This window comes from Leuresthes tenuis, unplaced genomic scaffold (genome assembly GCF_036924035.1).
Source record: "Leuresthes tenuis unplaced genomic scaffold, fLeuTen1.0.hap1 SCAF_13, whole genome shotgun sequence".
In the NCBI taxonomy this organism is placed as follows: domain Eukaryota; kingdom Metazoa; phylum Chordata; class Actinopteri; order Atheriniformes; family Atherinopsidae; genus Leuresthes; species Leuresthes tenuis.
In genome coordinates, this window is record NW_027325367.1 from 34,451,550 (window position 1) to 34,474,125 (window position 22,576).

A 22,576-nucleotide genomic window follows, 5' to 3' on the forward strand; every position below is an offset into this window, starting at 1 on the left:
CTGGATTCATATCAGGCTATTTGAAGGGGGGCTATTCACATTTAGGCCTAAGATGGGTGAGAATATCAAAACAGTATTCTAAGTACCACATCAGACTATAATGGTGATAACACACCTATTGAAATTTCAACTTCTGCAGTCTCAGCTATTATGTAAGTAATGGGTGAGAATGCTCAGCAATTTGGAGGTGAGATGGGCATCATCATGCCTATTGAAATTTCAACTTCTGGAGGCTGATCAGCTATTATGTAAGTAATGGGTGAGAATGCTTAGGAATTTGGAGGTGAGATGGGCATCATCATGCCTCTTGAAATTTCAAATTCTGGAGGCTCATCAGCTATTATGTAAGCAGAGGTGAGAATGCTGATCATTGATGACAGTGCTACTCTTCCTGCTCTTGTTTTCTTCTCCATTTTCCTCGTTGTGGAGTCGTTAGCGGTAACCTTCCCGTAGCAGCGACACCTCTGTGACTGAAAAGACTGCAACGACTGGCGCATCGACTCCAGCCACAATATATGGTCGGAACGACAGCGTGAAGTCATCAACAACGCTCGCTCGAGCCATCACGGCAACGACGCTTGGCCTTTAAAGTGCTGCGTTAAGACCGCATTTTCCCTTGGAGGCGGGGTTCAAATTCCACTTCTGACATTGCAAACTTCTCCAACAGAATGATTTTTACTGGCAAGGCAACCCAAGTTCACTCCTTGCTTGACTATGCTACGTTGTATTGCTAAACTGGCACTGTATCGTCTAGTTTAAAGATTATTGCGGCCATTTTACATCTGAAGAGTTCTTGCTTCCAAATGCTTTTTGATAAAGCTTATAGTTAGGGATGGCTCAGGTAATCCTGAAACATCTCATGTTGCCCAAGCTGCTATAGGCTTAGACTGCTGGGGGACCTCATCTGTCACACCTTTCCTCACTTTGCTCTCTTTTTCCCCCTGTTTAATTTTTCAAATGATTTTATGTACACGTGACATTATTGTGGTTATTAAACAACTTAAACAACAGCCAAGACCCATGAACACCACGTAGACCCACATATTCACTCCAATGATCCCTGGGCCCGCCGACAATAAGTGCAAGTCTTTTTTTTGCGGTCAGGATGGCCGAGCGGTCTAAGGCGCTGCGTTCAGGTCGCAGTCTCCCCTGGAGGCGTGGGTTCAAATCCCACTTCTGACAAAGCAACCTTCTCCAAGAGAATGGTTTTCACTGGCAAAGGCAACCCAACTTCACTCCTTGCTTGGCTAGCGCTATATCATCTAGTTTACAGCAACATTCTTTGTGCCGTCATGTTACTCTGAAGTCTTATGACCGCTCTGAATCGCAGGGAAGGGGCTTTGTGCATGAGAATCCTTTGTCCACAACTCAAGTTATTGTTACATATTAACATTTTGGCATGTACTCAACACCACCGTAAAACCTCCTGTTTTTCAGTCATTTTTGTGGAAAAATCGTCTGAAAACAAAACACTGGTCGTGACAAAAGACCTCGACAGATCGTCCCTGGTATGCAAAGTCATTGTTGGCTTTGGACAAGACAAGAATGAAACCACAGGATTTCTGTTGTTGGACAAAGTACTTGGAAGTGAGCTTTATGGAAGAGTGGTATGAAGGAGAGGTTAGGGGGTAGTCCTTGTTGGCTTTGGACAAGACAAGAATGAAACAACAGGTCTTCTGTTGTTGGACAAGGTACTTGGAAGTGAGCTTTATGGAAGAGTCTTATGAAGGAGAGGTTAGGGGGAAGATAGAGGTCCCTGCAGGCCAGGCTTCTCGTGGTGGCAATACATGTGGTGCCAAGTGAAATGCCTTCCAAAGTGCTTTGATAAAAGCAAACAAGTGTAAGATAGTTGAATATGAGATGACAGCATGTATTGAAGGCTGGTGTAAGAGCTGCTGGTCTTGAGTGATTTGTAAGGGAGGTGACTGTTTGCAAGAGGGAACTTGGCTGATGGTGGGTGAATTAGATTATACTTGGTGGGAGGCATGTGATAAAAGTCCTAGCTCTCCCCGTCGGGGAATCGAACCCCGATCTTCCGCGTGACAGGCGGAGATACTGACCATTACACTAACGAGGAATTTCGATGGGACAGATACAGTCGTCATTTGAAAAGACTACCGTAGCCAATGAGCGAAATAAGAGTTTTGTGTCCCATTTGAGGTGCCTTTTAAAGGAATGTTTTGAATCACGCAAAGCAATTGAGAAGAAACTAGGCATGATCTTCAGCATGCAAGTGGTGAAAAGGGCTCAACAAGAATCTCATTGTACAGGAATGTGTTTCTAACATGCACTGTATATATGACAATAAACGCTTGAATCTTGAATCTTGGTGGCAACACCCAGAAATTCTGCCTTGTGGTAGATGTAGGACACTCCGCATCATCAAAACAATAAAAAGTAGAATGTTTGCTCCAGAAGAAGCTAGACTTTTTTTTTTCCCTTTGCAGTGTTGATAAGTTGTAAATAGATTCTACTTTGGACACTTATGCAGATTTTTCAAACCCCCGGTACCGTATCATAGGACAACAGGACAGGGCTTTTGACCGAAGCAAACTGGATTCATATCAGGCTATTTGAAGGGGGGCTATTCACATTTAGGCCTAAGATGGGTGAGAATATCAAAACAGTATTCTAAGTACCACATCAGACTATAATGGTGATAACACACCTATTGAAATTTCAACTTCTGCAGTCTCAGCTATTATGTAAGTAATGGGTGAGAATGCTCAGCAATTTGGAGGTGAGATGGGCATCATCATGCCTATTGAAATTTCAACTTCTGGAGGCTGATCAGCTATTATGTAAGTAATGGGTGAGAATGCTTAGGAATTTGGAGGTGAGATGGGCATCATCATGCCTCTTGAAATTTCAAATTCTGGAGGCTCATCAGCTATTATGTAAGCAGAGGTGAGAATGCTGATCATTGATGACAGTGCTACTCTTCCTGCTCTTGTTTTCTTCTCCATTTTCCTCGTTGTGGAGTCGTTAGCGGTAACCTTCCCGTAGCAGCGACACCTCTGTGACTGAAAAGACTGCAACGACTGGCGCATCGACTCCAGCCACAATATATGGTCGGAACGACAGCGTGAAGTCATCAACAACGCTCGCTCGAGCCATCACGGCAACGACGCTTGGCCTTTAAAGTGCTGCGTTAAGACCGCAGTTTCCCTTGGAGGCGGGGTTCAAATTCCACTTCTGACATTGCAAACTTCTCCAACAGAATGATTTTTACTGGCAAGGCAACCCAAGTTCACTCCTTGCTTGACTATGCTACGTTGTATTGCTAAACTGGCACTGTATCGTCTAGTTTAAAGATTATTGCGGCCATTTTACATCTGAAGAGTTCTTGCTTCCAAATGCTTTTTGATAAAGCTTATAGTTAGGGATGGTTCAGGTAATCCTGAAACATCTCATGTTGCCCAAGCTGCTATAGGCTTAGACTGCTGGGGGACCTCATCTGTCACACCTTTCCTCACTTTGCTCTCTTTTTCCCCCTGTTTAATTTTTCAAATGATTTTATGTACACGTGACATTATTGTGGTTATTAAACAACTTAAACAACAGCCAAGACACATGAACACCACGTAGACCCACATATTCACTCCAATGATCCCTGGGCCCGCCGACAATAAGTGCAAGTCTTTTTTTTGCGGTCAGGATGGCCGAGCGGTCTAAGGCGCTGCGTTCAGGTTGCAGTCTCCCCTGGAGGCGTGGGTTCAAATCCCACTTCTGACAAAGCAACCTTCTCCAAGAGAATGGTTTTCACTGGCAAAGGCAACCCAACTTCCCTCCTTGCTTGGCTAGCGCTATATCATCTAGTTTACAGCAACATTCTTTGTGCCGTCATGTTACTCTGAAGTCTTATGACCGCTCTGAATCGCAGGGAAGGGGCTTTGTGCATGAGAATCCTTTGTCCACAACTCAAGTTATTGTTACATATTAACATTTTGGCATGTACTCAACACCACCGTAAAACCTCCTGTTTTTCAGTCATTTTTGTGGAAAAATCGTCTGAAAACAAAACACTGGTCGTGACAAAAGACCTCGACAGATCGTCCCTGGTATGCAAAGTCCTTGTTGGCTTTGGACAAGACAAGAATGAAACCACAGGTTTTCTGTTGTTGGACAAAGTACTTGGAAGTGAGCTTTATGGAAGAGTGGTATGAAGGAGAGGTTAGGGGGTAGTCCTTGTTGGCTTTGGACAAGACAAGAATGAAACAACAGGTCTTCTGTTGTTGGACAAGGTACTTGGAAGTGAGCTTTATGGAAGAGTCTTATGAAGGAGAGGTTAGGGGGAAGATAGAGGTCCCTGCAGGCCAGGCTTCTCGTGGTGGCAATACATGTGGTGCCAAGTGAAATGCCTTCCAAAGTGCTTTGATAAAAGCAAACAAGTGTAAGATAGTTGAATATGAGATGACAGCATGTATTGAAGGCTGGTGTAAGAGCTGCTGGTCTTGAGTGATTTGTAAGGGAGGTGACTGTTTGCAAGAGGGAACTTGGCTGATGGTGGGTGAATTAGATTATACTTGGTGGGAGGCATGTGATAAAAGTCCTAGCTCTCCCCGTCGGGGAATCGAACCCCGATCTTCCGCGTGACAGGCGGAGATACTGACCATTATACTAACGAGGAATTTCGATGGGACAGATACTGTCGTCATTTGAAAAGACTACCGTAGCCAATGAGCGAAATAAGAGTTTTGTGTCCCATTTGAGGTGCCTTTTAAAGGAATGTTTTGAATCACGCAAAGCAATTGAGAAGAAACTAGGCATGATCTTCAGCATGCAAGTGGTGAAAAGGGCTCAACAAGAATCTCATTGTACAGGAATGTGTTTCTAACATGCACTGTATATATGACAATAAACGCTTGAATCTTGAATCTTGGTGGCAACACCCAGAAATTCTGCCTTGTGGTAGATGTAGGACACTCCGCATCATCAAAACAATAAAAAGTAGAATGTTTGCTCCAGAAGAAGCTAGACTTTTTTTTTCCCTTTGCAGTGTTGATAAGTTGTAAATAGATTCTACTTTGGACACTTATGCAGATTTTTCAAACCCCCGGTACCGTATCATAGGACAACAGGACAGGGCTTTTGACCGAAGCAAACTGGATTCATATCAGGCTATTTGAAGGGGGGCTATTCACATTTAGGCCTAAGATGGGTGAGAATATCAAAACAGTATTCTAAGTACCACATCAGACTATAATGGTGATAACACACCTATTGAAATTTCAACTTCTGCAGTCTCAGCTATTATGTAAGTAATGGGTGAGAATGCTCAGCAATTTGGAGGTGAGATGGGCATCATCATGCCTATTGAAATTTCAACTTCTGGAGGCTGATCAGCTATTATGTAAGTAATGGGTGAGAATGCTTAGGAATTTGGAGGTGACATGGGCATCATCATGCCTCTTGAAATTTCAAATTCTGGAGGCTCATCAGCTATTATGTAAGCAGAGGTGAGAATGCTGATCATTGATGACAGTGCTACTCTTCCTGCTCTTGTTTTCTTCTCCATTTTCCTCGTTGTGGAGTCGTTAGCGGTAACCTTCCCGTAGCAGCGACACCTCTGTGACTGAAAAGACTGCAACGACTGGCGCATCGACTCCAGCCACAATATATGGTCGGAACGACAGCGTGAAGTCATCAACAACGCTCGCTCGAGCCATCACGGCAACGACGCTTGGCCTTTAAAGTGCTGCGTTAAGACCGCAGTTTCCCTTGGAGGCGGGGTTCAAATTCCACTTCTGACATTGCAAACTTCTCCAACAGAATGATTTTTACTGGCAAGGCAACCCAAGTTCACTCCTTGCTTGACTATGCTACGTTGTATTGCTAAACTGGCACTGTATCGTCTAGTTTAAAGATTATTGCGGCCATTTTACATCTGAAGAGTTCTTGCTTCCAAATGCTTTTTGATAAAGCTTATAGTTAGGGATGGCTCAGGTAATCCTGAAACATCTCATGTTGCCCAAGCTGCTATAGGCTTAGACTGCTGGGGGACCTCATCTGTCACACCTTTCCTCACTTTGCTCTCTTTTTCCCCCTGTTTAATTTTTCAAATGATTTTATGTACACGTGACATTATTGTGGTTATTAAACAACTTAAACAACAGCCAAGACACATGAACACCACATAGTCCCACATATTCACTCGAATGATCCCTGGGCCCGCCGACAATAAGTCCAAGTCTTTTTTTTGCGGTCAGGATGGCCGAGCGGTCTAAGGCGCTGCGTTCAGGTCGCAGTCTCCCCTGGAGGCGTGGGTTCAAATCCCACTTCTGACAAAGCAACCTTCTCCAAGAGAATGGTTTTCACTGGCAAAGGCAACGCAACTTCACTCCTTGCTTGGCTAGCGCTATATCATCTAGTTTACAGCAACATTCTTTGTGCCGTCATGTTACTCTGAAGTCTTATGACCGCTCTGAATCGCAGGGAAGGGGCTTTGTGCATGAGAATCCTTTGTCCACAACTCAAGTTATTGTTACATATTAACATTTTGGCATGTACTCAACACCACCGTAAAACCTCCTGTTTTTCAGTCATTTTTGTGGAAAAATCGTCTGAAAACAAAACACTGGTCGTGACAAAAGACCTCGACAGATCGTCCCTGGTATGCAAAGTCCTTCTTGGCTTTGGACAAGACAAGAATGAAACCACAGGTTTTCTGTTGTTGGACAAAGTACTTGGAAGTGAGCTTTATGGAAGAGTGGTATGAAGGAGAGGTTAGGGGGAAGTCCTTGTTGGCTTTGGACAAGACAAGAATGAAACAACAGGTCTTCTGTTGTTGGACAAGGTACTTGGAAGTGAGCTTTATGGAAGAGTCTTATGAAGGAGAGGTTAGGGGGAAGATAGAGGTCCCTGCAGGCCAGGCTTCTCGTGGTGGCAATACATGTGGTGCCAAGTGAAATGCCTTCCAAAGTGCTTTGATAAAAGCAAACAAGTGTAAGATAGTTGAATATGAGATGACAGCATGTATTGAAGGCTGGTGTAAGAGCTGCTGGTCTTGAGTGATTTGTAAGGGAGGTGACTGTTTGCAAGAGGGAACTTGGCTGATGGTGGGTGAATTAGATTATACTTGGTGGGAGGCATGTGATAAAAGTCCTAGCTCTCCCCGTCAGGGAATCGAACCCCGATCTTCCGCGTGACAGGCGGAGATACTGACCATTATACTAACGAGGAATTTCGATGGGACAGATACAGTCGTCATTTGAAAAGACTACCGTAGCCAATGAGCGAAATAAGAGTTTTGTGTCCCATTTGAGGTGCCTTTTAAAGGAATGTTTTGAATCACGCAAAGCAATTGAGAAGAAACTAGGCATGATCTTCAGCATGCAAGTGGTGAAAAGGGCTCAACAAGAATCTCATTGTACAGGAATGTGTTTCTAACATGCACTGTATATATGACAATAAACGCTTGAATCTTGAATCTTGGTGGCAACACCCAGAAATTCTGCCTTGTGGTAGATGTAGGACACTCCGCATCATCAAAACAATAAAAAGTAGAATGTTTGCTCCAGAAGAAGCTAGACTTTTTTTTTCCCTTTGCAGTGTTGATAAGTTGTAAATAGATTCTACTTTGGACACTTATGCAGATTTTTCAAACCCCCGGTACCGTATCATAGGACAACAGGACAGGGCTTTTGACCGAAGCAAACTGGATTCATATCAGGCTATTTGAAGGGGGGCTATTCACATTTAGGCCTAAGATGGGTGAGAATATCAAAACAGTATTCTAAGTACCACATCAGACTATAATGGTGATAACACACCTATTGAAATTTCAACTTCTGCAGTCTCAGCTATTATGTAAGTAATGGGTGAGAATGCTCAGCAATTTGGAGGTGAGATGGGCATCATCATGCCTATTGAAATTTCAACTTCTGGAGGCTGATCAGCTATTATGTAAGTAATGGGTGAGAATGCTTAGGAATTTGGAGGTGAGATGGGCATCATCATGCCTCTTGAAATTTCAAATTCTGGAGGCTCATCAGCTATTATGTAAGCAGAGGTGAGAATGCTGATCATTGATGACAGTGCTACTCTTCCTGCTCTTGTTTTCTTCTCCATTTTCCTCGTTGTGGAGTCGTTAGCGGTAACCTTCCCGTAGCAGCGACACCTCTGTGACTGAAAAGACTGCAACGACTGGCGCATCGACTCCAGCCACAATATATGGTCGGAACGACAGCGTGAAGTCATCAACAACGCTCGCTCGAGCCATCACGGCAACGACGCTTGGCCTTTAAAGTGCTGCGTTAAGACCGCAGTTTCCCTTGGAGGCGGGGTTCAAATTCCACTTCTGACATTGCAAACTTCTCCAACAGAATGATTTTTACTGGCAAGGCAACCCAAGTTCACTCCTTGCTTGACTATGCTACGTTGTATTGCTAAACTGGCACTGTATCGTCTAGTTTAAAGATTATTGCGGCCATTTTACATCTGAAGAGTTCTTGCTTCCAAATGCTTTTTGATAAAGCTTATAGTTAGGGATGGCTCAGGTAATCCTGAAACATCTCATGTTGCCCAAGCTGCTATAGGCTTAGACTGCTGGGGGACCTCATCTGTCACACCTTTCCTCACTTTGCTCTCTTTTTCCCCCTGTTTAATTTTTCAAATGATTTTATGTACACGTGACATTATTGTGGTTATTAAACAACTTAAACAACAGCCAAGACACATGAACACCACATAGACCCACATATTCACTCGAATGATCCCTGGGCCCGCCGACAATAAGTCCAAGTCTTTTTTTTGCGGTCAGGATGGCCGAGCGGTCTAAGGCGCTGCGTTCAGGTCGCAGTCTCCCCTGGAGGCGTGGGTTCAAATCCCACTTCTGACAAAGCAACCTTCTCCAAGAGAATGGTTTTCACTGGCAAAGGCAACGCAACTTCACTCCTTGCTTGGCTAGCGCTATATCATCTAGTTTACAGCAACATTCTTTGTGCCGTCATGTTACTCTGAAGTCTTATGACCGCTCTGAATCGCAGGGAAGGGGCTTTGTGCATGAGAATCCTTTGTCCACAACTCAAGTTATTGTTACATATTAACATTTTGGCATGTACTCAACACCACCGTAAAACCTCCTGTTTTTCAGTCATTTTTGTGGAAAAATCGTCTGAAAACAAAACACTGGTCGTGACAAAAGACCTCGACAGATCGTCCCTGGTATGCAAAGTCATTGTTGGCTTTGGACAAGACAAGAATGAAACCACAGGATTTCTGTTGTTGGACAAAGTACTTGGAAGTGAGCTTTATGGAAGAGTGGTATGAAGGAGAGGTTAGGGGGAAGTCCTTGTTGGCTTTGGACAAGACAAGAATGAAACAACAGGTCTTCTGTTGTTGGACAAGGTACTTGGAAGTGAGCTTTATGGAAGAGTCTTATGAAGGAGAGGTTAGGGGGAAGATAGAGGTCCCTGCAGGCCAGGCTTCTCGTGGTGGCAATACATGTGGTGCCAAGTGAAATGCCTTCCAAAGTGCTTTGATAAAAGCAAACAAGTGTAAGATAGTTGAATATGAGATGACAGCATGTATTGAAGGCTGGTGTAAGAGCTGCTGGTCTTGAGTGATTTGTAAGGGAGGTGACTGTTTGCAAGAGGGAACTTGGCTGATGGTGGGTGAATTAGATTATACTTGGTGGGAGGCATGTGATAAAAGTCCTAGCTCTCCCCGTCGGGGAATCGAACCCCGATCTTCCGCGTGACAGGCGGAGATACTGACCATTATACTAACGAGGAATTTCGATGGGACAGATACAGTCGTCATTTGAAAAGACTACCGTAGCCAATGAGCGAAATAAGAGTTTTGTGTCCCATTTGAGGTGCCTTTTAAAGGAATGTTTTGAATCACGCAAAGCAATTGAGAAGAAACTAGGCATGATCTTCAGCATGCAAGTGGTGAAAAGGGCTCAACAAGAATCTCATTGTACAGGAATGTGTTTCTAACATGCACTGTATATATGACAATAAACGCTTGAATCTTGAATCTTGGTGGCAACACCCAGAAATTCTGCCTTGTGGTAGATGTAGGACACTCCGCATCATCAAAACAATAAAAAGTAGAATGTTTGCTCCAGAAGAAGCTAGACTTTTTTTTTTCCCTTTGCAGTGTTGATAAGTTGTAAATAGATTCTACTTTGGACCCTTATGCAGATTTTTCAAACCCCCGGTACCGTATCATAGGACAACAGGACAGGGCTTTTGACCGAAGCAAACTGGATTCATATCAGGCTATTTGAAGGGGGGCTATTCACATTTAGGCCTAAGATGGGTGAGAATATCAAAACAGTATTCTAAGTACCACATCAGACTATAATGGTGATAACACACCTATTGAAATTTCAACTTCTGCAGTCTCAGCTATTATGTAAGTAATGGGTGAGAATGCTCAGGAATTTGGAGGTGAGATGGGCATCATCATGCCTCTTGAAATTTCAAATTCTGGAGGCTCATCAGCTATTATGTAAGCAGAGGTGAGAATGCTGATCATTGATGACAGTGCTACTCTTCCTGCTCTTGTTTTCTTCTCCATTTTCCTCGTTGTGGAGTCGTTAGCGGTAACCTTCCCGTAGCAGCGACACCTCTGTGACTGAAAAGACTGCAACGACTGGCGCATCGACTCCAGCCACAATATATGGTCGGAACGACAGCGTGAAGTCATCAACAACGCTCGCTCGAGCCATCACGGCAACGACGCTTGGCCTTTAAAGTGCTGCGTTAAGACTGCAGTTTCCCTTGGAGGCGGGGTTCAAATTCCACTTCTGACATTGCAAACTTCTCCAACAGAATTATTTTTACTGGCAAGGCAACCCAAGTTCACTCCTTGCTTGGCTATGCTACGTTGTATTGCTAAACTGGCACTGTATCGTCTAGTTTAAAGATTATTGCGGCCATTTTACATCTGAAGAGTTCTTGCTTCCAAATGCTTTTTGATAAAGCTTATAGTTAGGGATGGCTCAGGTAATCCTGAAACATCCCATGTTGCCCAAGCTGCTATAGGCTTAGACTGCTGGGGGACCTCATCTGTCACACCTTTCCTCACTTTGCTCTCTTTTTCCCCCTGTTTAATTTTTCAAATGATTTTATGTACACGTGACATTATTGTGGTTATTAAACAACTTAAACAACAGCCAAGACCCATGAACACCACGTAGACCCACATATTCACTCCAATGATCCCTGGGCCCGCCGACAATAAGTGCCAGTCTTTTTTTTGCGGTCAGGATGGCCGAGTGGTCTAAGGCGCTGCGTTCAGGTCGCAGTCTCCCCTGGAGGCGTGGGTTCAAATCCCACTTCTGACAAAGCAACCTTCTCCAAGAGAATGGTTTTCACTGGCAAAGGCAACCCAACTTCACTCCTTGCTTGGCTAGCGCTATATCATCTAGTTTACAGCAACATTCTTTGTGCCGTCATGTTACTCTGAAGTCTTATGACCGCTCTGAATCGCAGGGAAGGGGCTTTGTGCATGAGAATCCTTTGTCCACAACTCAAGTTATTGTTACATATTAACATTTTGGCATGTACTCAACACCACCGTAAAACCTCCTGTTTTTCAGTCATTTTTGTGGAAAAATCGTCTGAAAACAAAACACTGGTCGTGACAAAAGACCTCGACAGATCGTCCCTGGTATGCAAAGTCATTGTTGGCTTTGGACAAGACAAGAATGAAACCACAGGATTTCTGTTGTTGGACAAAGTACTTGGAAGTGAGCTTTATGGAAGAGTGGTATGAAGGAGAGGTTAGGGGGAAGTCCTTGTTGGCTTTGGACAAGACAAGAATGAAACAACAGGTCTTCTGTTGTTGGACAAGGTACTTGGAAGTGAGCTTTATGGAAGAGTCTTATGAAGGAGAGGTTAGGGGGAAGATAGAGGTCCCTGCAGGCCAGGCTTCTCGTGGTGGCAATACATGTGGTGCCAAGTGAAATGCCTTCCAAAGTGCTTTGATAAAAGCAAACAAGTGTAAGATAGTTGAATATGAGATGACAGCATGTATTGAAGGCTGGTGTAAGAGCTGCTGGTCTTGAGTGATTTGTAAGGGAGGTGACTGTTTGCAAGAGGGAACTTGGCTGATGGTGGGTGAATTAGATTATACTTGGTGGGAGGCATGTGATAAAAGTCCTAGCTCTCCCCGTCGGGGAATCGAACCCCGATCTTCCGCGTGACAGGCGGAGATACTGACCATTATACTAACGAGGAATTTCGATGGGACAGATACAGTCGTCATTTGAAAAGACTACCGTAGCCAATGAGCGAAATAAGAGTTTTGTGTCCCATTTGAGGTGCCTTTTAAAGGAATGTTTTGAATCACGCAAAGCAATTGAGAAGAAACTAGGCATGATCTTCAGCATGCAAGTGGTGAAAAGGGCTCAACAAGAATCTCATTGTACAGGAATGTGTTTCTAACATGCACTGTATATATGACAATAAACGCTTGAATCTTGAATCTTGGTGGCAACACCCAGAAATTCTGCCTTGTGGTAGATGTAGGACACTCCGCATCATCAAAACAATAAAAAGTAGAATGTTTGCTCCAGAAGAAGCTAGACTTTTTTTTTTCCCTTTGCAGTGTTGATAAGTTGTAAATAGATTCTACTTTGGACACTTATGCAGATTTTTCAAACCCCCGGTACCGTATCATAGGACAACAGGACAGGGCTTTTGACCGAAGCAAACTGGATTCATATCAGGCTATTTGAAGGGGGGCTATTCACATTTAGGCCTAAGATGGGTGAGAATATCAAAACAGTATTCTAAGTACCACATCAGACTATAATGGTGATAACACACCTATTGAAATTTCAACTTCTGCAGTCTCAGCTATTATGTAAGTAATGGGTGAGAATGCTCAGCAATTTGGAGGTGAGATGGGCATCATCATGCCTATTGAAATTTCAACTTCTGGAGGCTGATCAGCTATTATGTAAGTAATGGGTGAGAATGCTTAGGAATTTGGAGGTGAGATGGGCATCATCATGCCTCTTGAAATTTCAAATTCTGGAGGCTCATCAGCTATTATGTAAGCAGAGGTGAGAATGCTGATCATTGATGACAGTGCTACTCTTCCTGCTCTTGTTTTCTTCTCCATTTTCCTCGTTGTGGAGTCGTTAGCGGTAACCTTCCCGTAGCAGCGACACCTCTGTGACTGAAAAGACTGCAACGACTGGCGCATCGACTCCAGCCACAATATATGGTCGGAACGACAGCGTGAAGTCATCAACAACGCTCGCTCGAGCCATCACGGCAACGACGCTTGGCCTTTAAAGTGCTGCGTTAAGACTGCAGTTTCCCTTGGAGGCGGGGTTCAAATTCCACTTCTGACATTGCAAACTTCTCCAACAGAATGATTTTTACTGGCAAGGCAACCCAAGTTCACTCCTTGCTTGGCTATGCTACGTTGTATTGCTAAACTGGCACTGTATCGTCTAGTTTAAAGATTATTGCGGCCATTTTACATCTGAAGAGTTCTTGCTTCCAAATGCTTTTTGATAAAGCTTATAGTTAGGGATGGCTCAGGTAATCCTGAAACATCCCATGTTGCCCAAGCTGCTATAGGCTTAGACTGCTGGGGGACCTCATCTGTCACACCTTTCCTCACTTTGCTCTCTTTTTCCCCCTGTTTAATTTTTCAAATGATTTTATGTACACGTGACATTATTGTGGTTATTAAACAACTTAAACAACAGCCAAGACCCATGAACACCACGTAGACCCACATATTCACTCCAATGATCCCTGGGCCCGCCGACAATAAGTGCAAGTCTTTTTTTTGCTGTCAGGATGGCCGAGCGGTCTAAGGCGCTGCGTTCAGGTCGCAGTCTCCCCTGGAGGCGTGGGTTCAAATCCCACTTCTGACAAAGCAACCTTCTCCAAGAGAATGGTTTTCACTGGCAAAGGCAACCCAACTTCACTCCTTGCTTGGCTAGCGCTATATCATCTAGTTTACAGCAACATTCTTTGTGCCGTCATGTTACTCTGAAGTCTTATGACCGCTCTGAATCGCAGGGAAGGGGCTTTGTGCATGAGAATCCTTTGTCCACAACTCAAGTTATTGTTACATATTAACATTTTGGCATGTACTCAACACCACCGTAAAACCTCCTGTTTTTCAGTCATTTTTGTGGAAAAATCGTCTGAAAACAAAACACTGGTCGTGACAAAAGACCTCGACAGATCGTCCCTGGTATGCAAAGTCATTGTTGGCTTTGGACAAGACAAGAATGAAACCACAGGATTTCTGTTGTTGGACAAAGTACTTGGAAGTGAGCTTTATGGAAGAGTGGTATGAAGGAGAGGTTAGGGGGAAGTCCTTGTTGGCTTTGGACAAGACAAGAATGAAACAACAGGTCTTCTGTTGTTGGACAAGGTACTTGGAAGTGAGCTTTATGGAAGAGTCTTATGAAGGAGAGGTTAGGGGGAAGATAGAGGTCCCTGCAGGCCAGGCTTCTCGTGGTGGCAATACATGTGGTGCCAAGTGAAATGCCTTCCAAAGTGCTTTGATAAAAGCAAACAAGTGTAAGATAGTTGAATATGAGATGACAGCATGTATTGAAGGCTGGTGTAAGAGCTGCTGGTCTTGAGTGATTTGTAAGGGAGGTGACTGTTTGCAAGAGGGAACTTGGCTGATGGTGGGTGAATTAGATTATACTTGGTGGGAGGCATGTGATAAAAGTCCTAGCTCTCCCCGTCGGGGAATCGAACCCCGATCTTCCGCGTGACAGGCGGAGATACTGACCATTATACTAACGAGGAATTTCGATGGGACTGATACAGTCGTCATTTGAAAAGACTACCGTAGCCAATGAGCGAAATAAGAGTTTTGTGTCCCATTTGAGGTGCCTTTTAAAGGAATGTTTTGAATCACGCAAAGCAATTGAGAAGAAACTAGGCATGATCTTCAGCATGCAAGTGGTGAAAAGGGCTCAACAAGAATCTCATTGTACAGGAATGTGTTTCTAACATGCACTGTATATATGACAATAAACGCTTGAATCTTGGTGGCAACACCCAGAAATTCTGCCTTGTGGTAGATGTAGGACACTCCGCATCATCAAAACAATAAAAAGTAGAATGTTTGCTCCAGAAGAAGCTAGACTTTTTTTTTTTCCCTTTGCAGTGTTGATAAGTTGTAAATAGATTCTACTTTGGACACTTATGCAGATTTTTCAAACCCCCGGTACCGTATCATAGGACAACAGGACAGGGCTTTTGACCGAAGCAAACTGGATTCATATCAGGCTATTTGAAGGGGGGCTATTCACATTTAGGCCTAAGATGGGTGAGAATATCAAAACAGTATTCTAAGTACCACATCAGACTATAATGGTGATAACACACCTATTGAAATTTCAACTTCTGCAGTCTCAGCTATTATGTAAGTAATGGGTGAGAATGCTCAGCAATTTGGAGGTGAGATGGGCATCATCATGCCTCTTGAAATTTCAAATTCTGGAGGCTCATCAGCTATTATGTAAGCAGAGGTGAGAATGCTGATCATTGATGACAGTGCTACTCTTCCTGCTCTTGTTTTCTTCTCCATTTTCCTCGTTGTGGAGTCGTTAGCGGTAACCTTCCCGTAGCAGCGACACCTCTGTGACTGAAAAGACTGCAACGACTGGCGCATCGACTCCAGCCACAATATATGGTCGGAACGACAGCGTGAAGTCATCAACAACGCTCGCTCGAGCCATCACGGCAACGACGCTTGGCCTTTAAAGTGCTGCGTTAAGACTGCAGTTTCCCTTGGAGGCGGGGTTCAAATTCCACTTCTGACATTGCAAACTTCTCCAACAGAATGATTTTTACTGGCAAGGCAACCCAAGTTCACTCCTTGCTTGGCTATGCTACGTTGTATTGCTAAACTGGCACTGTATCGTCTAGTTTAAAGATTATTGCGGCCATTTTACATCTGAAGAGTTCTTGCTTCCAAATGCTTTTTGATAAAGCTTATAGTTAGGGATGGCTCAGGTAATCCTGAAACATCCCATGTTGCCCAAGCTGCTATAGGCTTAGACTGCTGGGGGACCTCATCTGTCACACCTTTCCTCACTTTGCTCTCTTTTTCCCCCTGTTTAATTTTTCAAATGATTTTATGTACACGTGACATTATTGTGGTTATTAAACAACTTAAACAACAGCCAAAACCCATGAACACCACGTAGACCCACATATTCACTCCAATGATCCCTGGGCCCGCCGACAATAAGTGCAAGTCTTTTTTTTGCGGTCAGGATGGCCGAGCGGTCTAAGGCGCTGCGTTCAGGTCGCAGTCTCCCCTGGAGGCGTGGGTTCAAATCCCACTTCTGACAAAGCAACCTTCTCCAAGAGAATGGTTTTCACTGGCAAAGGCAACCCATCTTCACTCCTTGCTTGGCTAGCGCTATATCATCTAGTTTACAGCAACATTCTTTGTGTCGTCATGTTACTCTGAAGTCTTATGACCGCTCTGAATCGCAGGGAAGGGGCTTTGTGCATGAGAATCCTTTGTCCACAACTCAAGTTATTGTTACATATTAACATTTTGGCATGTACTCAACACCACCGTAAAACCTCCTGTTTTTCAGTCATTTTTGTGGAAAAATCGTCTGAAAACAAAACACTGGTCGTGACAAAAGACCTCGACAGATCGTCCCTGGTATGCAAAGTCATTGTTGGCTTTGGACAAGACAAGAATGAAACCACAGGATTTCTGTTGTTGGACAAAGTACTTGGAAGTGAGCTTTATGGAAGAGTGGTATGAAGGAGAGGTTAGGGGGAAGTCCTTGTTGGCTTTGGACAAGACAAGAATGAAACAACAGGTCTTCTGTTGTTGGACAAGGTACTTGGAAGTGAGCTTTATGGAAGAGTCTTATGAAGGAGAGGTTAGGGGGAAGATAGAGGTCCCTGCAGGCCAGGCTTCTCGTGGTGGCAATACATGTGGTGCCAAGTGAAATGCCTTCCAAAGTGCTTTGATAAAAGCAAACAAGTGTAAGATAGTTGAATATGAGATGACAGCATGTATTGAAGGCTGGTGTAAGAGCTGCTGGTCTTGAGTGATTTGTAAGGGAGGTGACTGTTTGCAAGAGGGAACTTGGCTGATGGTGGGTGAATTAGATTATACTTGGTGGGAGGCATGTGATAAAAGTCCTAGCTCTCCCCGTCGGGGAATCGAACCCCGATCTTCCGCGTGACAGGCGGAGATACTGACCATTATACTAACGATGAATTTCGATGGGACAGATACAGTCGTCATTTGAAAAGACTACCGTAGCCAATGAGCGAAATAAGAGTTTTGTGTCCCATTTGAGGTGCCTTTTAAAGGAATGTTTTGAATCACGCAAAGCAATTGAGAAGAAACTAGGCATGATCTTCAGCATGCAAGTGGTGAAAAGGGCTCAACAAGAATCTCATTGTACAGGAATGTGTTTCTAACATGCACTGTATATATGACAATAAACGCTTGAATCTTGAATCTTGGTGGCAACACCCAGAAATTCTGCCTTGTGGTAGATGTAGGACACTCCGCATCATCAAAACAATAAAAAGTAGAATGTTTGCTCCAGAAGAAGCTAGACTTTTTTTTTTCCCTTTGCAGTGTTGATAAGTTGTAAATAGATTCTACTTTGGACACTTATGCAGATTTTTCAAACCCCCGGTACCGTATCATAGGACAACAGGACAGGGCTTTTGACCAAAGCAAACTGGATTCATATCAGGCTATTTGAAGGGGGGCTATTCACATTTAGGCCTAAGATGGGTGAGAATATCAAAACAGTATTCTAAGTACCACATCAGACTATAATGGTGATAACACACCTATTGAAATTTCAACTTCTGCAGTCTCAGCTATTATGTAAGTAATGGGTGAGAATGCTCAGCAATTTGGAGGTGAGATGGGCATCATCATGCCTATTGAAATTTCAACTTCTGGAGGCTGATCAGCTATTATGTAAGTAATGGGTGAGAATGCTTAGGAATTTGGAGGTGAGATGGGCATCATCATGCCTCTTGAAATTTCAAATTCTGGAGGCTCATCAGCTATTATGTAAGCAGAGGTGAGAATGCTGATCATTGATGACAGTGCTACTCTTCCTGCTCTTGTTTTCTTCTCCAATTTCCTCGTTGTGGAGTCGTTAGCGGTAACCTTCCCGTAGCAGCGACACCTCTGTGACTGAAAAGACTGCAACGACTGGCGCATCGACTCCAGCCACAATATATGGTCGGAACGACAGCGTGAAGTCATCAACAACGCTCGCTCGAGCCATCACGGCAACGACGCTTGGCCTTTAAAGTGCTGCGTTAAGACTGCAGTTTCCCTTGGAGGCGGGGTTCAAATTCCACTTCTGACATTGCAAACTTCTCCAACAGAATGATTTTTACTGGCAAGGCAACCCAAGTTCACTCCTTGCTTGGCTATGCTACGTTGTATTGCTAAACTGGCACTGTATCGTCTAGTTTAAAGATTATTGCGGCCATTTTACATCTGAAGAGTTCTTGCTTCCAAATGCTTTTTGATAAAGCTTATAGTTAGGGATGGCTCAGGTAATCCTGAAACATCCCCTGTTGCCCAAGCTGCTATAGGCTTAGACTGCTGGGGGACCTCATCTGTCACACCTTTCCTCACTTTGCTCTCTTTTTCCCCCTGTTTAATTTTTCAAATGATTTTATGTACACGTGACATTATTGTGGTTATTAAACAACTTAAACAACAGCCAAGACCCATGAACACCACGTAGACCCACATATTCACTCCAATGATCCCTGGGCCCGCCGACAATAAGTGCAAGTCTTTTTTTTGCGGTCAGGATGGCCGAGCGGTCTAAGGCGCTGCGTTTAGGTCGCAGTCTCCCCTGGAGGCGTGGGTTCAAATCCCACTTCTGACAAAGCAACCTTCTCCAAGAGAATGGTTTTCACTGGCAAAGGCAACCCAACTTCACTCCTTGCTTGGCTAGCGCTATATCATCTAGTTTACAGCAACATTCTTTGTGCCGTCATGTTACTCTGAAGTCTTATGACCGCTCTGAATCGCAGGGAAGGGGCTTTGTGCATGAGAATCCTTTGTCCACAACTCAAGTTATTGTTACATATTAACATTTTGGCATGTACTCAACACCACCGTAAAACCTCCTGTTTTTCAGTCATTTTTGTGGAAAAATCGTCTGAAAACAAAACACTGGTCGTGACAAAAGACCTCGACAGATCGTCCCTGGTATGCAAAGTCATTGTTGGCTTTGGACAAGACAAGAATGAAACCACAGGATTTCTGTTGTTGGACAAAGTACTTGGAAGTGAGCTTTATGGAAGAGTGGTATGAAGGAGAGGTTAGGGGGAAGTCCTTGTTGGCTTTGGACAAGACAAGAATGAAACAACAGGTTTTCTGTTGTTGGACAAGGTACTTGGAAGTGAGCTTTATGGAAGAGTCTTATGAAGGAGAGGTTAGGGGGAAGATAGAGGTCCCTGCAGGCCAGGCTTCTCGTGGTGGCAATACATGTGGTGCCAAGTGAAATGCCTTCCAAAGTGCTTTGATAAAAGCAAACAAGTGTAAGATAGTTGAATATGAGATGACAGCATGTATTGAAGGCTGGTGTAAGAGCTGCTGGTCTTGAGTGATTTGTAAGGGAGGTGACTGTTTGCAAGAGGGAACTTGGCTGATGGTGGGTGAATTAGATTATACTTGGTGGGAGGCATGTGATAAAAGTCCTAGCTCTCCCCGTCGGGGAATCGAACCCCGATCTTCCGCGTGACAGGCGGAGATACTGACCATTATACTAACGAGGAATTTTGATGGCACAGATACAGTCGTCATTTGAAAAGACTACCGTAGCCAATGAGCGAAATAAGAGTTTTGTGTCCCATTTGAGGTGCCTTTTAAAGGAATGTTTTGAATCACGCAAAGCAATTGAGAAGAAACTAGGCATGATCTTCAGCATGCAAGTGGTGAAAAGGGCTCAACAAGAATCTCATTGTACAGGAATGTGTTTCTAACATGCACTGTATATATGACAATAAACGCTTGAATCTTGAATCTTGGTGGCAACACCCAGAAATTCTGCCTTGTGGTAGATGTAGGACACTCCGCATCATCAAAACAATAAAAAGTAGAATGTTTGCTCCAGAAGAAGCTAGACTTTTTTTTTTCCCTTTGCAGTGTTGATAAGTTGTAAATAGATTCTACTTTGGACACTTATGCAGATTTTTCAAACCCCCGGTACCGTATCATAGGACAACAGGACAGGGCTTTTGACCGAAGCAAACTGGATTCATATCAGGCTATTTGAAGGGGGGCTATTCACATTTAGGCCTAAGATGGGTGAGAATATCAAAACAGTATTCTAAGTACCACATCAGACTATAATGGTGATAACACACCTATTGAAATTTCAACTTCTGCAGTCTCAGCTATTATGTAAGTAATGGGTGAGAATGCTCAGCAATTTGGAGGTGAGATGGGCATCATCATGCCTATTGAAATTTCAACTTCTGGAGGCTGATCAGCTATTATGTAAGTAATGGGTGAGAATGCTTAGGAATTTGGAGGTGAGATGGGCATCATCATGCCTCTTGAAATTTCAAATTCTGGAGGCTCATCAGCTATTATGTAAGCAGAGGTGAGAATGCTGATCATTGATGACAGTGCTACTCTTCCTGCTCTTGTTTTCTTCTCCATTTTCCTCGTTGTGGAGTCGTTAGCGGTAACCTTCCCGTAGCAGCGACACCTCTGTGACTGAAAAGACTGCAACGACTGGCGCATCGACTCCAGCCACAATATATGGTCGGAACGACAGCGTGAAGTCATCAACAACGCTCGCTCGAGCCATCACGGCAACGACGCTTGGCCTTTAAAGTGCTGCGTTAAGACTGCAGTTTCCCTTGGAGGCGGGGTTCAAATTCCACTTCTGACATTGCAAACTTCTCCAACAGAATGATTTTTACTGGCAAGGCAACCCAAGTTCACTCCTTGCTTGGCTATGCTACGTTGTATTGCTAAACTGGCACTGTATCGTCTAGTTTAAAGATTATTGCGGCCATTTTACATCTGAAGAGTTCTTGCTTCCAAATGCTTTTTGATAAAGCTTATAGTTAGGGATGGCTCAGGTAATCCTGAAACATCCCCTGTTGCCCAAGCTGCTATAGGCTTAGACTGCTGGGGGACCTCATCTGTCACACCTTTCCTCACTTTGCTCTCTTTTTCCCCCTGTTTAATTTTTCAAATGATTTTATGTACACGTGACATTATTGTGGTTATTAAACAACTTAAACAACAGCCAAGACCCATGAACACCACGTAGACCCACATATTCACTCCAATGATCCCTGGGCCCGCCGACAATAAGTGCAAGTCTTTTTTTTGCGGTCTAAGGCGCTGCGTTCAGGTCGCAGTCTCCCCTGGAGGCGTGGGTTCAAATCCCACTTCTGACAAAGCAACCTTCTCCAAGAGAATGGTTTTCACTGGCAAAGGCAACCCAACTTCACTCCTTGCTTGGCTAGCGCTATATCATCTAGTTTACAGCAACATTCTTTGTGCCGTCATGTTACTCTGAAGTCTTATGACCGCTCTGAATCGCAGGGAAGGGGCTTTGTGCATGAGAATCCTTTGTCCACAACTCAAGTTATTGTTACATATTAATATTTTGGCATGTACTCAACACCACCGTAAAACCTCCTGTTTTTCAGTCATTTTTGTGGAAAAATCGTCTGAAAACAAAACACTGGTCGTGACAAAAGACCTCGACAGATCGTCCCTGGTATGCAAAGTCATTGTTGGCTTTGGACAAGACAAGAATGAAACCACAGGATTTCTGTTGTTGGACAAAGTACTTGGAAGTGAGCTTTATGGAAGAGTGGTATGAAGGAGAGGTTAGGGGGAAGTCCTTGTTGGCTTTGGACAAGACAAGAATGAAACAACAGGTCTTCTGTTGTTGGACAAGGTACTTGGAAGTGAGCTTTATGGAAGAGTCTTATGAAGGAGAGGTTAGGGGGAAGATAGAGGTCCCTGCAGGCCAGGCTTCTCGTGGTGGCAATACATGTGGTGCCAAGTGAAATGCCTTCCAAAGTGCTTTGATAAAAGCAAACAAGTGTAAGATAGTTGAATATGAGATGACAGCATGTATTGAAGGCTGGTGTAAGAGCTGCTGGTCTTGAGTGATTTGTAAGGGAGGTGACTGTTTGCAAGAGGGAACTTGGCTGATGGTGGGTGAATTAGATTATACTTGGTGGGAGGCATGTGATAAAAGTCCTAGCTCTCCCCGTCGGGGAATCGAACCCCGATCTTCCGCGTGACAGGCGGAGATACTGACCATTATACTAACGAGGAATTTCGATGGGACAGATACAGTCGTCATTTGAAAAGACTACCGTAGCCAATGAGCGAAATAAGAGTTTTGTGTCCCATTTGAGGTGCCTTTTAAAGGAATGTTTTGAATCACGCAAAGCAATTGAGAAGAAACTAGGCATGATCTTCAGCATGCAAGTGGTGAAAAGGGCTCAACAAGAATCTCATTGTACAGGAATGTGTTTCTAACATGCACTGTATATATGACAATAAACGCTTGAATCTTGAATCTTGGTGGCAACACCCAGAAATTCTGCCTTGTGGTAGATGTAGG

General features: G+C 43.9%; 14 non-coding genes across 14 annotated transcripts; 8 read left to right on the forward strand and 6 right to left on the reverse strand.

Moving 5' to 3' along the window:
- Positions 1-1,099: 1,099 nt before the first annotated feature.
- trnal-cag (transfer RNA leucine (anticodon CAG)) lies at positions 1,100-1,182 on the forward strand. Its single transcript has one exon. It is a non-coding gene; the product is annotated as a tRNA-Leu (tRNA).
- Positions 1,183-3,652: 2,470 nt separating this feature from the next.
- On the forward strand, positions 3,653-3,735 carry trnal-cag (transfer RNA leucine (anticodon CAG)). Its single transcript has one exon. It is a non-coding gene; the product is annotated as a tRNA-Leu (tRNA).
- Positions 3,736-4,558: 823 nt separating this feature from the next.
- trnad-guc (transfer RNA aspartic acid (anticodon GUC)) lies at positions 4,559-4,630 on the reverse strand. The gene has a single exon. It is a non-coding gene; the product is annotated as a tRNA-Asp (tRNA).
- A 1,574-nt stretch (positions 4,631-6,204) lies between these two features.
- On the forward strand, positions 6,205-6,287 carry trnal-cag (transfer RNA leucine (anticodon CAG)). Its single transcript has one exon. It is a non-coding gene; the product is annotated as a tRNA-Leu (tRNA).
- Positions 6,288-8,756: 2,469 nt separating this feature from the next.
- On the forward strand, positions 8,757-8,839 carry trnal-cag (transfer RNA leucine (anticodon CAG)). The gene has a single exon. It is a non-coding gene; the product is annotated as a tRNA-Leu (tRNA).
- Positions 8,840-9,662: 823 nt separating this feature from the next.
- On the reverse strand, positions 9,663-9,734 carry trnad-guc (transfer RNA aspartic acid (anticodon GUC)). Its single transcript has one exon. It is a non-coding gene; the product is annotated as a tRNA-Asp (tRNA).
- A 1,479-nt stretch (positions 9,735-11,213) lies between these two features.
- On the forward strand, positions 11,214-11,296 carry trnal-cag (transfer RNA leucine (anticodon CAG)). Its single transcript has one exon. It is a non-coding gene; the product is annotated as a tRNA-Leu (tRNA).
- Positions 11,297-12,119: 823 nt separating this feature from the next.
- Positions 12,120-12,191, reverse strand: trnad-guc (transfer RNA aspartic acid (anticodon GUC)). Its single transcript has one exon. It is a non-coding gene; the product is annotated as a tRNA-Asp (tRNA).
- Positions 12,192-13,766: 1,575 nt separating this feature from the next.
- On the forward strand, positions 13,767-13,849 carry trnal-cag (transfer RNA leucine (anticodon CAG)). The gene has a single exon. It is a non-coding gene; the product is annotated as a tRNA-Leu (tRNA).
- Positions 13,850-14,672: 823 nt separating this feature from the next.
- Positions 14,673-14,744, reverse strand: trnad-guc (transfer RNA aspartic acid (anticodon GUC)). Its single transcript has one exon. It is a non-coding gene; the product is annotated as a tRNA-Asp (tRNA).
- Positions 14,745-16,217: 1,473 nt separating this feature from the next.
- On the forward strand, positions 16,218-16,300 carry trnal-cag (transfer RNA leucine (anticodon CAG)). Its single transcript has one exon. It is a non-coding gene; the product is annotated as a tRNA-Leu (tRNA).
- A 2,470-nt stretch (positions 16,301-18,770) lies between these two features.
- Positions 18,771-18,853, forward strand: trnal-uag (transfer RNA leucine (anticodon UAG)). The gene has a single exon. It is a non-coding gene; the product is annotated as a tRNA-Leu (tRNA).
- Positions 18,854-19,676: 823 nt separating this feature from the next.
- On the reverse strand, positions 19,677-19,748 carry trnad-guc (transfer RNA aspartic acid (anticodon GUC)). The gene has a single exon. It is a non-coding gene; the product is annotated as a tRNA-Asp (tRNA).
- Positions 19,749-22,212: 2,464 nt separating this feature from the next.
- trnad-guc (transfer RNA aspartic acid (anticodon GUC)) lies at positions 22,213-22,284 on the reverse strand. Its single transcript has one exon. It is a non-coding gene; the product is annotated as a tRNA-Asp (tRNA).
- Positions 22,285-22,576: the final 292 nt, after the last annotated feature.